At 43.3% G+C, this 16,361-nt stretch overlaps 1 protein-coding gene across 1 annotated transcript in view; it reads left to right on the forward strand.

Annotated features, from left to right (window-relative positions):
- The window catches only part of AKR1D1 (aldo-keto reductase family 1 member D1), a 69,253-nt gene that overhangs the window by 21,911 nt on the left and 30,981 nt on the right, over nucleotides 1-16,361 (forward strand). The window lies entirely within an intron of this gene.

The raw sequence follows: 16,361 nt of genomic DNA on the forward strand, positions 1-16,361 counted from the left end.
CTTGCACACCCCATTACATGCTCCTGGTAAGCCTCTTCTTCCTCTCCACAGCTAAAGCCACAAACTACCAGAAGTCACAAGTGCACATTCCTTCCACTCGCATGTGCTAACAACCATTGTGCTGAATGAATGGCATTTTTCACTCTTAAGAAAAATAATGATGACTCTTTTTCTAAAATATATTTTTATTCCATTTTTCCCTAAATAACACAAGGTAATGCCTGCCCCCATTTAGTTGCCCAACAATCGTATGAAGTAGATTTAGGCTGAGAGTGAGTACCTTGCCCGGTGTCTCTCAATGGGGTCCATGTCTGCACGAGCATTTGAATCTGAGTTTCCCTTGTTCTCATCTGTTTTTCTGTCCATTCAGTGGCGACATTTGCCACTGGTGACTGTCTTTCTTTCTGGCAGTGGTTCTCATGATGGCAAGTAAGAGAAACTTTGCTATGCTATGAGGTTTGTCCTGAACTGCTTTAAGACTAGGGAACAAGCAGTTCTCACATACCTGTCCTTTGATAACACATGACCCCATAATGACATTTGGAAAGGAGATAAAAACCATCAGCAGTTCTGGACTGCAGAACTGCTGAATTCCTCATGCAATGAGCACTTCATGACACTATATATGCTCAAGCAATCCATGCTGGATACTTCACCACTAGCCACACAAGAAAATATAAATAAATGCCTAATAAGTCATTCAGTGCCAGTAGGTAGTGACTGCTTAACAGGGCTCTGTAGATGCACTGAGTGCACCCTACCCCTCCTTGACGCTGGCGATGCATTGGCCAATCTGTGATGAGTGATAGTCAGAAGAAAACATGTCTCTTTACATAGAGACATTAACCCTAGACATCAAGGATGTGTGTTCCTATGAAGGGAGGTCTACTTTTATATAGCTGATTACATGTCATGTGAGGGGCCTGACACCCCCCCCTCCATTGGTATCTGTAAAGGTAAAGGTAAAGGTTCCCCTTGACATTTTTAGTCCAGTCATGTCCAACTCTAGGTGGCCGGTGCTCATCCCGTTTTCAAGCCATAGAGCAACCGCTTATCCAAAGACTGTTCCCATTGCCACGTGGCCAGTGTGACTATGGAACACCATTTTACCTTCCCATCGATGTGGTCCCTATTTATCTACTCGCATTTGCATGCTTTTGAACTGCTAGGTTCAAAGAAAGGTTTAGCAATAAGCCTTCTTTTGGAGAGAACAGGTTTTAATTGTTGTACAGACATTTGTTTCTAATAATGCTATGAGTGCTAAAGAGTTGTAAGCTCTGTAAGGTAATTTGATAGTTTGTTGAGAAGACACATCTAAGTAAGAGAGGAAGGGGAGATGCTTCTCTCTTTCCTTATCTGCCTAGTCATCTGAAAGCTTGAACATCGAGTACCAGAACACTTATTTATGCCTCATTGGTTATTGTTCATTTTTTGTCACATGGAGATTCTTTGTTTCCCAGAATGTACATCATGAACATGGAGTTCCCAAAAAGATTTCGTGTTCACTGGAGTGAAGAGGAATCTTTGGTTCCCCTTAATTTTAACTGGTAGCTCTTCTTGAGGATTTCAGTTCTTTGGTCAGTTTTCTTGCCGCTCAAAATAACATTTCCCTATCACCTATTGAAAAAAATTGCATATTTAAATTTGGATGCATTCCACGAGATCAAATTAGGCATGCACACCATCTTTGGACCAATGTGTAAATATGAACCAAATTGGAGGCATTTGTGCACTTCATGGATAACCATAGGGCAGAGCAAAGAGCCTCTGGTCACCCAAAGGGCAACACCCCCATTGATCCCTCATGTTGAATCTGGCATTCACAAGTCACTATTAGAAGTGGGGGGGGGAAAGAAAATAAGGAAGATGAAGGAGCACATGCTCTTGAACATAGAAATGATCTTGCTTGAATTTCCTGCTACAAAGGTATTGATTAAATCACCCAAGCCTTGTGGCTGTGGCACCATTAATTTCATATCTGGGATGGTGAGGGGAAAGAGAAGGGATCAAAAGTGCAAAAGAGCAGTCACCTACCATTGCTCATGTAGAAATTAATCAAAGACAAGTGTGCCTATTGCCCCTTTAAAATTTCTCCCTTGCCCCCACCTTTAAGGAAGATTATTAGGGCTTTCTCCAGGAAACAAAAGTGGGGAAATAAAAGCAAAAACCGGGCAATCTTTTCTGCAGACAATCACCAATGTCCTTCTTTGTTCTGTCTGCATCATCCAGTCTATGCCCTGATCTTCCTATTTGTGTTTGTCTGACTGCAGGAATTAGATAATGATTTATTTATTTAATGTTAGTCTTATTTATAGGCCACCTTTCTTCTGACAAAGGATGATGGAGAACTGGAAATGCAGAAATATGATCTGTGGCCCAGGCAAGGGTTGAGATAGAACAGTGGTTCCCAACCTTGGGTCCCCAGATGTTCCTGGACTGAAACTCCCAGAAGCTTTCACCACTAGGTATGCTAGCCAGGATTTCTGGGAGTTGTAGTCCAAGAACATCTGGGGACCCAGGTTTGGAAGCCACTGAGATAAGAGTGTCACCAAAAGGGCAAAGTGTGGATCAGTCCCTATATGTGTACTCTTTCTAATGGCATAGAATAGGTTGGAGGGGATTATGCCCATCCCTGTTTCAAAGACACATTGTTAGACTATGGCTATAAAGAAAACATATACACACATACACATCTCTGTTTGGGAGAACTCATACTTCCAGAAGATTTCATCTCAAACATTTAGATTGGGTTAAGACGCAATCTTGTGTAAGTCTAACAAGGATTAATGTTATGGATGATGTCACAGTTCATTGTAGTTGAATCTAATGATAGGTGTGGATGGGCATGCAGTTCATTGTTCAGTACAAGAGCCAGTGTTGTATAATGGTTAGAGCATGGATAGGTTATAAACTACGACAGGGAACACTTTATCCCTAAATATGAACGAGATGTTCCTCCCCTCCTGGAGGGATGTCATGAAACTGACCAGAACAGTTTGTACCATCCACTTTATTTAATCTTGATCTGATCTAGATAATCTGACAATATTTAACTGGGTTTTTAACGGGATGGAGCAAATACAGTTTTAGCCTCTTCTTTCCAGGCTATCAAGTTGCCGCTGTATTCATGCTAGTTAAGAGATACTTTTCATTTCCTCATAGATGTTGGATTTCAGAACTATTGTAAGGGTACCTATTTGCATATTTGATCATTTTTCATTTTTTAGATATTTTTAAAATGGGGGGGGGTGTTAATTTTTTTTTTTATTTGTGTTTTGTCTTGGGATATATATATATATATTGCAATTTAAGAATGAAGAAAAATTATTTTAAAAGAAGTACTGAGGAAAAGAGAGGAAGCCATCTACCATATTTGAACATGGCTGATCAGTTAGATTTACACTTTCATAAACTGGCTAGATTGCTCAGTGGTTTAGGTATCAGGCCGTGGAGCTAGAGGTTGGGAGTTTGATTCCCCACCATGCCTTCCGCGATAGAGCTAGCCTGTGTGGCCTTGGGCAGGCTGCACAGTGCCAGAAGGGAATAGTAAAACTACTTCTGTGTATTCGGTACCTAAGAAAATCCTGGGAAGGATCACCAAGTCAGAATTGATTTGAAGGCACAGAGAGAAGAGAAGTGTGTGTGTGTGTGTGTGTGTGTGTGTGTGTGTGTGTGTGTGTGTGTGTGTGTGTGTGTGTGTGTGTGTGTGTGTGTGTGTGTGTGAGAGAGAGAGAGAGAGAGAGAGAGAGAGAGAGAGATTGTGTGTGTGTAAGAGAGGGGGGGGCCTTTAAAACAATCATCCATGTGAAAAGGATCCCAGGATGGCCTGAACAGAAGTTCACAAAAATAACTGTGTGCCTTCAAGTCAATTCAGGTTTATGGCAACCTTTTCTAGTGTTTTTAGGGGTGGGTACCTGGGGATGGTAGTGGATGGAGTTCGGTACATATGGAGGACTGCAGTTTGGGGAAGAATCACAGAATCACAGAATCATAGAAAAGTGAAGTTGGAAGGGGCCTACAAGGCCATCAAGTCCAACCTCCTGCTCAATGCAAGAATACAATCAAAGCATATCTGCCAGGTGATTATCTAAGAGTTTCTTGAATGCCTCTAGTGTTTGAGCACTCGCCAACTCCCGAGGTAACTGGTTTCCCTGTCATACTGCTCTAACAGTTAGGAAGTTTTTTTCTGATATTCTAGTTGATTTGGCTCTGTAGGCTCTTTGATCAACTGAGCAACACCATTCCCAGTATGCTCTTCATTTCCTTTCCACCCCCCTCTCCACATCACTGAAATAGTCCAATGGAAAGGCAAGAGCCAATACAACTGGTTCCAGCGACATTGCAGGAGTTGCCAGAACAACACGAACTGCCTCTGGGGCTCCGGATTTTGCCTCGAGGTTGACTCCTGAAACCTTTTCCATCAGTGGATATAGCCACAAAGTAGTGGAGGTCTGAAGTCAGAGTTTTCCTTCTCCTAGATGGGTTGTCTTCCAGGGCTGGAATCAATCAAACGTCTATTGAAACAGATAAAGCCTCTTCCACTGTTTTGCTTGAGATTGGTGCCATCAGCTCTAACCTTCTCTAGATGCAGAGAGTTCTGAGTTCTGGATGGCAGAATGGAAGTTTCCCCCTTTTCCCATTGACCCAATTGAATAATCCATGTTTTGCAGGTGAAGTCTGATCACAGGGACACGAGGTACTGCTTAGAATATATTTATGTCCAGACTAATGTCTACTTACCTGCTTGCTTTCTGTCAGCTTCCCTGAAATCTATTTGTAATCTGACTCTAATTTTTTAAAATAATGTTTTAAAATTTTGAAATAGACCCACTGGGTTGCGGAGCAGTGATCAGCAATGTCAAAATAACTCAATATTTTGTGGCATCTTAATGACTAACAAGTTTTGTTTGGCAATAGGGTTTCATGGACTGTTGCATCCCACTTATATCAGATTGTAGTTCATGAAAGCTTCTGCCAAACAAAACTCAGTAGTCAATTAAAATGCCGCAAGACACTTCTCCCCCCCACCCGCAGCACATTAATGTGGCAACTCTCCCAGAAATGGAGATGTGCTTTCCTTATTTTATGCTGTTCTGCAACAGACTGTGCTGATATACCACTGACTACACTTACTAGAGAGAGAAAAACACAGGTCACCCCTTCTGTCTCTAAACTCCCCTTCCTGACTCTGGAAAGCCATAGATCCCTCCTTTTTGTGGAGGCCTGCTGTGGATGTTGTGGGCAAACTGTTTTTTGGTAGGACCTGCCCTCTTGCCTGTGGGCCTACTGGGAGACTTCCTTGGCTTCAGCAGGAGGATTCCAAGCAGCACTGGATTTAGCCCCACTTCTTTCTAATTTCCGTGGATGATGAGACAAGGAGGGTCAAGGACATTGTCGACAGAGATGGAGAATGTTACTTTGGGGGCTACAGGCCCTATAAGCCCACCATGCTGGCTAGGGGAGTTTGTAAGATCATGTCTTGAAAAATAACCTCTTGTTGTTAGATGAATTTTCCCCTACAGCTACTGTATTTTTTCAGGATTCCAGGATATGGGAAAAGATTATATAGTTCTGTGGGTCCAAGTTTTTCCTTTCCTTTATCGGTGTTGGATGTACAGATGTAAGGGCCAAGATGGCACCGCTGTTTTATATTTTGATTATCCCTTTCACATGTTGCATCCTTGCTGGGCTTATGTCCTTGGCCATCCTGTGGTCTCTACAAACAATTTTATTACTTATATTTCCCCAAAGAAGATGTTTTTATTTATTTACAACAAGGTTATGGTTGAAACTATAGCCTGAACAAAGAAATTCAGAACATACCACATTCCCCCACTTCAAAATATGGGCATATTGGTGGGGGGACCAACAGATGGGCTTCAGAGAGTCTGTGAACCAGACACAAAAGACTTTGTGTGTATGTATATGTGCATATTTCTGAGGAGAAGCTCCATATCTTTCTTCTGATTCTCAAAAGGTTAAGTACAACTTATTCTGTGGGTCATAGTTCCTTTGTTCTGTTCTTATATTAAAAGTGTGTGTTTCAGCTGTGCCAACCCATCCCCCCCAAAAAACAAGCCAGCCCCCAAAATCTAAATCACTGTTTCTATTTCAATCTTTATTTACTCTCATTCCTCCATATTTCTAACCCAAGTTCATCAAATTTAGCAACAGAGACATTTTTTTTTTTAAAAAAAATTCTCTTGACTACTGTTGGTGAAGGAGATCAAAGGCTTGAAAGTATAAGAAATAAAGTGAGATGAAAGTCTAACTATAATTTCAGGAAGTTTTGATGGCACGGAGCCCTCATTTTGTGGTAATCAGTCCCAGCTGTTTGGCTGTGTAGTCAAAGGCGTATGGCTTCAGGTGAAGTGTTAGGAATCAAAACACCAAAGGACCTCTCTCATGAAAGAGAACTTGGTAATAAGCTATGAGCTGACAGATTGGAAAGAACAGGATTATGGGGTGAAGAAAATGCTATAAAAGAACCGTAACTTTTTAAGAATCCCACTGCACAAAATAGGACGAGAAACCAGATCAAGTACAAAAACTGCCCATTTCAAACTGCACAATTGGGGACATCTTAGAAATTCTTCAAAAAACAAACAAAAACTCCTCTGGTTTATGAATGTGGGATATTGTACTTCTGTACCCATGATTCCAAACGCCAGGAAATGGCCCAATATCACTGCACAATATTGTGCCTGTACTGCCAGCCGGAAAAAGGATGCCAAGCTTTACCTAACAAAAGGCAGCCTGAATGTTGACAACACCAATGGCAGCAGTCAAGAAAGTCTACAGGATACTCTCTTCTGCTCACCACCGTTCACAGAATGACACCACGCAAGGGAAAATCCCACAAACGGACTCCTTTCTTCAGCAGTTAACCACTTCTTACCCAAACGCAAAGCCATCAGGACTGTTTTTCAACAAGTGCACTAAAAATGCATGCATACACATACAGACACATGACTTGTCTTGCATGCATATCTATAATGCAACAGCTGTTCATAGAAAGCTGTAATATGATGGAGCTGCTATTGTTGGGCACAGTGAATGCTCAGATTATGAGATGAGCTCTGTTGGATTGGACCTCACAATCATCTAGTTGAACATCTTGTTTGCCCAAGTGGGCGACCAGACACAGCAGTGCGCCCATCAGCAAGCCGCAAAGGCAATCCTCCACTTCATCTTCCCCCAAACACAGTATTCGGTAGCATGCTGAACTCTTAACCACAGGGATTATTTTTGAGCCAACATGACTAGTAGCAGCAGCTTGGAAAAATCACTTTTTTGGACTACAGCCCCAATTTCGGTTCAAAGAAGTAGCTTTGTAAATGTGTTGCAACAAAACAACAGCCTCCGGCAGTGGGCTGTGGTTTTGCAAAAGCTCCCAACATATAAATCCTGTCGGTTTTAGAGGTGCCCCAGGACTCTTTGCTGTCTATGATAGAATGGGATCTGACCTACAGAAAGCAGGGGGAAAGGCTAGGAAAAGGTCAGTTTTTTAAATGGTAACTTGATACACAGATATTGGCAGCTGTGGCTCTTACAGCACAAAGACAACCAATATCCTCATCTCATAATCATAGAATCACGAAGTTGGAAGGGGCCTAGAAGGCCATTGAGTCCAACCCAAATTTCTCTTGAATGCTTCCAGTGTTGGATCACTCACCACCTCTTGAGGTAATTGGTTCCATTGCCATTCTGGTCTGATAGATCAAGTTGCCATTAAGACAAAAGATGATTGTTAAAAGCCGAAGATCTGAAGCATTCTACCTGACTCACCCAATGTGACAATCAGCAGTGTCTAGGAACAAAAGGAACTGGTGCATCCAACGGATCTGATTCTGAAGGAGAAACTGCAACCTCAAGATGTACAAAAATAAATCTCGATTTATTTCAATTTAAGATTGTCCAACGTGTTTCAGCCTGAATTTATGGCCTTCTTTAGGGGTTGTGGAAGCAAAAGACAGAAACAAAAAATGGGACAACACACCGCCAGTTTTACATTTATACATTGCATTGCATATAATCATCTAAAACCTTATACATTTTAACAGGGTCTGCAGGAATTTCTCTGTAGGGTGGGTGAATGGTAGAGGGGAAATGCAAACATAATTTGCACCCATAGGTCTCACCACTACAAAGCAGAATGTCTGTCTGGGTGTGGTTACAAATAATTTTAGGATTCAGGGGTGAGGTGAACTCCAAGACAAGAGACTTTGAAATTCTCTTTCTGTTTAAATCAGTGGAACCTACAGCAAAAATGTTGACTCCATAGATGGTTTCCTTCAGGACATGCGGTTCCACCCCCACAAATTCCCCCCTGCCAATGAGTCACGGTTCCACGCATACAGAGTATGTTGAGTCCTCATGGAAAGGTTTTGTAGCTCCCCTCTCCCATCATCAGCTTTCCCCTCAAAAACTTTATCTTTGTTTGCTTGCTTGTTTACTTCAGCAAAACTGAAAGAGTCTGCTAGTCCTACTGATAAAGATGAAGATTTCTGTGGCATAATCCTTCAATATATGTGAAAACTGTTGCATCTCTCTTTTTTCTGACAGGGCCAGTCCTACCCTTAAGTATAGTGAGGAAGCTGCTCTAGGTAGCAGATGATAGAGCCTCCAACCCCATTTTTCTTGATCCCCTCCTGTTTCTCTGTCTTCAACAACAGAGTGGAATGGATGCAGGGGAGTCTAATGACTATGGTTATGTGAGGCCTCTGGACCTCTCTGGGTTTTTACCCTGAATTTGACGGCTCATATCTTGCTGGAGTTGTGGAGGTACACAATGCTGCTTCCCTACTACTACACATTTCGGCAACAGGATACTAACCTACAGGAGCTACCAAAGGCACCAAACCTATTTGGGGATAAAGTTCAACAACTCGGATGACTTCTGTAAAGTTCAGCATAAAACCTGAGAGCAGATTTAACACTTCTGTGAAATTAGAATCACTATCCTACCCTGATGGTGAATGCTATAAACCCTATCATGTTTCACCTCAGACTAACCTGCTGTCTTCAGAGGTGGCGGGTGGCTATCCAGTTACTGGTTCTATAACAAAAACTTCAATGTCTAGTCCAGTTTGCATGGTGTGTGTGCCATTTTTTCTTTTACCTCAGGCAGCAAAATACTGTAACAAGCTGTGTTCTGTTGCTCATACTAGAATTCATGGTGTGGCTGGAGGTGGAGGCGATAGTCTTGGAGGTATTTTTACATCCCAATAATAATAATCATGTGCTGTCAAGTCAATTCTGACCTATGGCAACCCTTTCTGGGGTTTTCCAGGTAGAGAGTACTTTGGTTTACCATTCCCTTCTCCCTGGGGGCACCCTGGGATTCTGGAAATTGCCCAAAGCCACACAGGCTGGCTCTTCTCTCCCTGGAAGCACAGTGGGGAATTGAACCCCCAGCCTCTGGCTCTGCATCCAGATATCTAAGCCACACAGCTATCCAGCAAGCTTACTAAAATTATTATTTTTAATTTATTTTATTGATTTAACTTATATGCCGCCCACTCTACCCAAAGCTCTCTGGGCGGCTTACAACAATTAAAATACAATAAAAAGATACAACAATTAAATATAATTAAAATATATACTCTAAAAATTGCCATCAGGACCCACAGTTGATATAATTTGAATTAAAAGCCTTCCGGAACAGTAAGGTTTTGACCTGGCGCCGAAATGTCATCAGTGTCGGCGCCAGACGAATCTCAATTGGGATGGCGTTCCATAGTCTGGGGGCAGCTGCCGAAAAGGCCCTTTGTTGACAAGCCATCCCTCTTACCCCCTTGAGGGATGGCTCTTTCAAAAGGGCCCCCTGGCTAGATCTTAACTGCCAGGTAGGTTCATATGGAAGGAGGCGGTCCTTCAGGTATCCAGGGCCCAAGCCATTTAGGGCTTTATATGTCAAAACAAGCAGTTTGAATTGGGCCCGGGCTGCAACTGGTAGCCAATGTAATTTAAACACAATCGGCTTGATATGTCCCCTAGCGGTCCCATCACTCACCAGCCATGCAGCTCAATTCTGGACCAGTTGCAGTCACCGGACAGTCCCACATAGAGTGTATTGCAGTAATCTATACGAGATGTTACCAGTGCGTGTGTAACTTTCATGAGACGCCACTTGTCAAGGTAGGGCTGTAGCTGGTATAATTTCTGTAGCTGAAGGAAGGCGCCCCTGGTCACCGAGTCCACCTGGGCTTCCAGAGTTAGACTGGGGTCCAGGAGCACCCCCAGGCTGTGGACCCTGTCCCTTAGGGGGAGTGTAACCCCGTTCAGGGCAGAGAAATGGCCCTCCAACCTTTCTGGCGAAGCACCCACTAACAGCACTTCCGTCTTGTCTGGATTGAGTTTCAGTTTATCAACCCTCATCCACTCCATTATCAGGTCCAGACACGAGTTCAGCACAGAAACCGCCTCACCTGGATTGGTGGAAAACAAGAGGTAGAGCTGAGTGTCATCAGTATATTGCTGACTCCTCAGCCCAAACCTCCTGATGACCTCTCCCAATGGTTCCATGTAGATGCTAAACAGCATGGGGGACAGTATCAAGCCCTGAGGAACTCCATGACATAAACACCATGGGACAGAGCAACTGTCCCCAGCACCACCCTCTGGAAACGGTCAGCCAGGAAGGAGCAGAACCACCGTAAACATCATGGATGAGGGCAGTGTTATTTTGTACTGACCTGATGTTCATCAACAGCACCGTGTGGCTCAAGGGTTTGCTGATATGGTCACCTGATACTATCTGGTTGGGAGTAGGAGTAGGATAGATGCAAAATATCTAACCTCTCTTCTCCTATGTGGGCATGTTCTACCCCTACCGCCATTCCTTCCCCTACCCACCTCAATGGCTGCCCCCTCCAATGCCATCCCCCCTTCCTGTTCTCTCAGATCCACTGTGGGTCTCTATATAACCTGATGGCAAATAATAATAATAATAATAATAATAATAATAATAATAATAATAATAATAATAATAATAATAATAATAATAATAATAATAATAATAATAATAATAATAATAATAAACATTCTCTTTTTCGTTGCACTTATACCGGTATGTTGTTTTTAATCTGTTTGGAAGCTGCCTAGAGTGGTTGCAAGAACAAATAGGCGGGATATAAATAAACAAATAAACAAACAAACAAACAAGCAAGCAAGCCACCACCACCACCCTTCCAAAGCCCCTTCTCCCCTCCAAGCCAGGCGCCTGATGCTGAGGATGGGGTGAGGCAGCCAGAAGCAGCGAGGGCCCAGTCCTTCAAGGCCGAGGGAGTCCAGGCCAAACTCCCCTATTTATATCCTAGAAAGTGTTTATATGGGGAAGAAGAATGGCCATGGCAAAACTAATCTACTCAGTTGTTTGATTTCCTCTCCATCCAGAGGGAAGAGGTATTGCCAAAGGAAGGAAACTCAAATGTCTTGTTACATCACGGGCAGACCTTGAAAAGCCTTTTGGTATTCTCATAAAGCTTGTGTAACTAATAGACAGGATGCCAGAGTGCATCTCAGTCAGGTTCCTGGTTATGCACTTGATTGCACAACTGAGATGCGCCCCAGCACCTCATCATTTAGCCACAAGAAGCCACAACAAGTGACGAAGTCCTCACAGAAACATCAACAGTATTCTGCCATGTCTGCTATGATAGCAGTGGTTAGATTTGGTGGGGCCATGATGGTCTGCGCTCTGTGCTCTGAGAAATCACCTCCCTCACTGGCTTCCCATAATCAAGGGTGGACAAACTGCAGACTTCCCTCCAGGTGTTCCACCCTAACTCCCACCAACCCTTACTTATGTAGCCAGTGGTGCAGAATACCAGGAGTCATACTCCAACAGTACCAGGTGGCCTGTACTCTGCCCACCTTGATGTCAAGCAATGGGGCAATTTTTCTTGATGCCTCTGGATTTCTTGGGTGTCCTTCTCCAAATACCTCTGTTGTAGAGGATGACAGTATGCTGTAATACGGGGCAGAAACACCACATGTTTAGAATATGGAAAGTCCCAGGGGAGATTTATGGCATCCCCAGGTAGGAAAGAAACTCCGATCCAAAATCCTAAGAAGACATTGCCATTCAGTGTCAGTCATGTTGGGCCCAATAGACCGACAGTGTGATTCAGCATAAATTAGATTTTTAGATAGATTAGGTATCCTTCAGTCTCAAGAGACAATGGTAATGCGCTCTGAATGGAGGACTTGGAACACTGTCTAGTGTGGTTGAGAAGGCCAATTCGAGAGTGACCATCCCTTCCACACTGAAGACAAATACCATCTGTCCCCAGTCCACCTCGCTGATTTTGCTGCTTCCGGGACTGCCTCTTTGCCTCGGCCCGGTGAACAAGGGTCTCTTCAAATTGGGAGAGGCCATGCTTCATCGCCTGCCTCCAGGAAACTCAGATGTCAGAGTTTCCCATCTGTTGAGGTCCATTCCTAAGGCCTTCAGATACCACTTGCAGATATCCTTGTATCACAGCCGTGGTCTCCCTCTGGGGCACTTTCCCTGCACTAATTCTCCATACAGGAGATCTTTTGGAATCCGACTATCAGCCATTCTCACGACATGCCCAAGCCAATGTAGATGTTGCTGTTTCAATAATGTATACATGCTAAAAAGATTCAGTATAAGAGAGAGAGAAAATCCTCTGCCCAGTCTTTTTTTTTTGGGGGGGGGGGGCTGGATCCAGCTTTGCTGTAAATATGACATGCTAGTAAAGCTTTAAATGTCTCTCCCAGCCCAGCCCAGCCAATCCCTGCAAGGCTTACATATCAATTCTCTTCTGGCTCATGAAAGGGAGGTTACGTTGGCTAGCAAGCCAAATAACCTCTCACTGAAACTAGTACTGTATATCTTCTCTGAAAAGGTACAGAGAGTCCTCAGAATTGCTAACTTCACCGTTTTTGTACTAGCCCTGGTAAAATAACCCCGAGGAAACATTGCCAAAAACAACAACCCAGATTCACTCCTTCTCATGTCGCCTTGGCCAAATCGTACAAAACCACAGATCTGGAATATGTCAGGGCTGAATCGGTGGTTATGCAAACTAAGTTGATCTTATGAGTACAATCAAGAGACAGGGTTCGAAATCTACACGGATGGAGCTGCCAACTCAGCAAAGGAATCATTTGTCCCTTATTCCAGCCTCCATCCTACCCCACTAACCCCAAGAGCCATTATAATCTTTCCTAGAGTTGGTCAGACTGCTCTACGAGTATTTATAAAGCAAACAAGAATACCCAGAGTGTCTTGTTCTGTTTTTGTTTCCAGAAAAACATGGCAAAGCTGTTATTCCGTGTCTCTTCCACCACCCTGCATTGTTTTTCAAATAAACCATAAAAGAATACATTTTATTTCTCCATGCTGTCCAAAACTGCTGGGCTCCGTTTCATCTTTCCATCCCTGCCTCTTTCCAGGATCTGTCTCTGATCTCGACAATCTCATCTCACAGCTTGTAAAAGTTATTTTTGGGTCTACAACTTCCAGGATGCCTCAACTGTCATGGCTACTAACTATCCTGGCTGGGACATTTTGAGAGTCATAGTGTCCTCCCCCCAGCAATGTTTCCAACCTCTGTCCTCTACCCAGATAATTCAGAAGTGGCCATCCTACCAAGGATTATAATTTCATTGTATTCTCTGTCATTAGGACTTTGTGTAGGCAAAGGGACCATGAGAACTTGCAGAACTGCTAACCAGTCAGAGAAGACAACCATACAGCTATGTGCCTCAGTGGTCCAACCAGCCATTGTGCTGTGTTTCCCCTGAATATGGACAAGGGGAACCCAGCTTCACATTCGCAGTCAAAGCAAAAAGCAAAAGCAAAGGGTGCTGCTTATATACCGCCCCATAGTGCTTCAAGCACTCTCTGGGCGGTTTACAATTTAATTATGCAGGCTACACATTGCCCCCCCCCCCCGCGAGCTGGGTACTCATTTTACCGACCTCGGAAGGATAGAAGGCTGAGTCAATTTTGAGCCGGCTACCTGGGATTTGAATCCCAGGTCGTGAGCACAGTTTTAGCTGCAGTACAGCGGTTTAACCACTGCGCCAGGAGGCTCCAACAAGCAAAGCACACTGGGTAACTACGGTCCAGTTCTGCTCTTCTAGCAGTGATTTTGTGAACATAATGCTGCTGGGAGAAACATAAACATTTCCCTAAGCAGCTTGGAATACAGGCATGATATAAATGCAAGAAATTAATTCAAGAAAAGGTAAGCTGATAGGTTCCCTACCTTATAAAGGGGCTTCAGCTTCCCTCCTGCCCTGCAGACAAGAAACCAGGTTAGAAAGCACAGCAAACCACTGTATTTCTTAGAAAAGCACTTCATAAATCAGCATGACCAGATACCGTGCACAACAATAAGTTCTCCTTTATCTGATGTTTCCCAATCTGTTACTGCTTCCAGGTTGACACCTACATTTTTTTTTTACAAGAGGCTGCCAGCAGTACGTATTGTTTTTTACTTAGAAGCTGGATGTGTTCTGGTGGTTTGATATTTTCTAGGAAACTGTTATACATTTCTTTTCTTTCTTTCTTTTTTTTCTTGCCAGATGGAAATTCTAAAAATGATCTCTTATATAATTTGTGTCTTTGAGGTTGGCTTTTAAAAATTGCCAGTCAACACGGCCCATGCTATCTGAGAAGACTTCAGGGTACTTTCATTGCAATTTGTTTTATTTATTTTTTTAAATTTCTTTTTGCAAATTTCCCAGATTCTTTTTCTCACTCTTACGTCTGGTGTTCTGCCCCCAAATCGGAAGGGGAAATAAAAGCAGGCTCTTAGAGAAGTCCAGTTAACCATCTGTTGGTTGGGAGAAAACAGGGCAAAATCCCCACTCTGTCACAAAATTAGTGGCATGGCCTTGGGCCAGTCACATATTTCCAGCATGAATTACCTCACAGGATTGTTTAGAATACAGTGGGTAGGAGGAGGACTCTGCACACTGTCTCAAGCCATTGAAGAAAAGTAAGATATGGATGTAACAAAAACAACCCTAGATCACAGTTCTAAGGAGGAGGACCTGAACCCAGTTCTGCAGAGTCCACTACAGAGCAGTGTGTACACACAGTTAGAGGACTTCCACATCAGCAGCTCTCCATTTCTTTACATTTTGGGGCCAGAATCCAGCCTGTGAGCCATGGTTGAGAGAAGGGAGGAAGCAAGCATTCAGATGCTAAACTCACTGCACCCACTGAGATCCCATTTCCTCCTCTGTCACTGCTTTCCCTGAGATGTATTTCCCTAGGAACAGCAGGGAGAGCAGAGAAATACCTTACCCCGAGACCTCGGCTGGTGGCCTGGCACTTCCTCTGAGGCAATTTTTAAAAATTAGGAACTAGAGGCATGAACTGGTGCTGAAAAAAATGATTTCTACAAAGCGAATGTGCAGATGGTAGCATCTCATAGGAATCTTTTTATGTAATCATCCTCAACATCCTAGAACTACAGAGCTGGAAGGGACCCTACGGCTCATCAAGCCCAGCCCCTGTCAAGGAGGCACAGTGGGGAACTGAACTCCCAACCTCTGGCTCCACAGCCAGTTACCTAAACCACTGGTTCTTAACCTTGAGTTACTCAAGAGTTTTGGACTGCAACTCCCAGAAGCCTTCACCACCAGCTGTGCTGACTGGGGTTTCTGGGAGTTGCAGTTCAAAAGCATCCGAGTAACAAAGGTTAAGAACCACTGACCTAAACCACTGATCTATCCAGCAGTTCTATCTCCTCATACTTTTGTTTTGGGTTTGTGGGGCATGCACATGAGTGCCTGGGTGTGTAAATCAATGTGGCCAGCACATATACGGTGAAATTTCAGGGAAGGGAATGAAAAAAATCCTGAAGGATAGATTTAATTTTCCCATGGGGAAAAAATCTACACTGGACAGTGTAAGAAAAAACTGGTATCAAATTCTTTCACTTTTGGAATGAGGGGAATGTGTCTAAAATCAAGGTTTTCCTCACCCTTAATGCCAAGAGCTGCACAGTGCAAAGTTTTGCATGGAGCCTACAGAATTAGAGAGCAATAATTCCTCTGCATGACAGGTATGCCATGTTCAACTCCAAGCTGGATTTCTCCATCAAATGAGGGCTACCACCTCTATGAAAGGAGCAGTAGTAGGTGGAAAGAAGGGGCTTCATCGCTTGGATACTGAATCTAGCTTCTCGTGACCTTTGTTCTAGTTTGGGGGAGACAGTAACAGTAGAAAACAAACAGTTTCTGTCCAAATAATACCTTCAGTTGTGGTTTCTTGAAATTCAATAAACATGTTGGACAGTGCAATGTGAATGAGGCATTTTTGTTACTCAAACAGTAAAGTAGGTTTAAATTAGATATGTAAGTAAGTGATGTAT

Source organism: Pogona vitticeps, chromosome 5 (genome assembly GCF_051106095.1).
Source record: "Pogona vitticeps strain Pit_001003342236 chromosome 5, PviZW2.1, whole genome shotgun sequence".
Classification (NCBI taxonomy): Eukaryota; Metazoa; Chordata; class Lepidosauria; order Squamata; family Agamidae; genus Pogona; species Pogona vitticeps.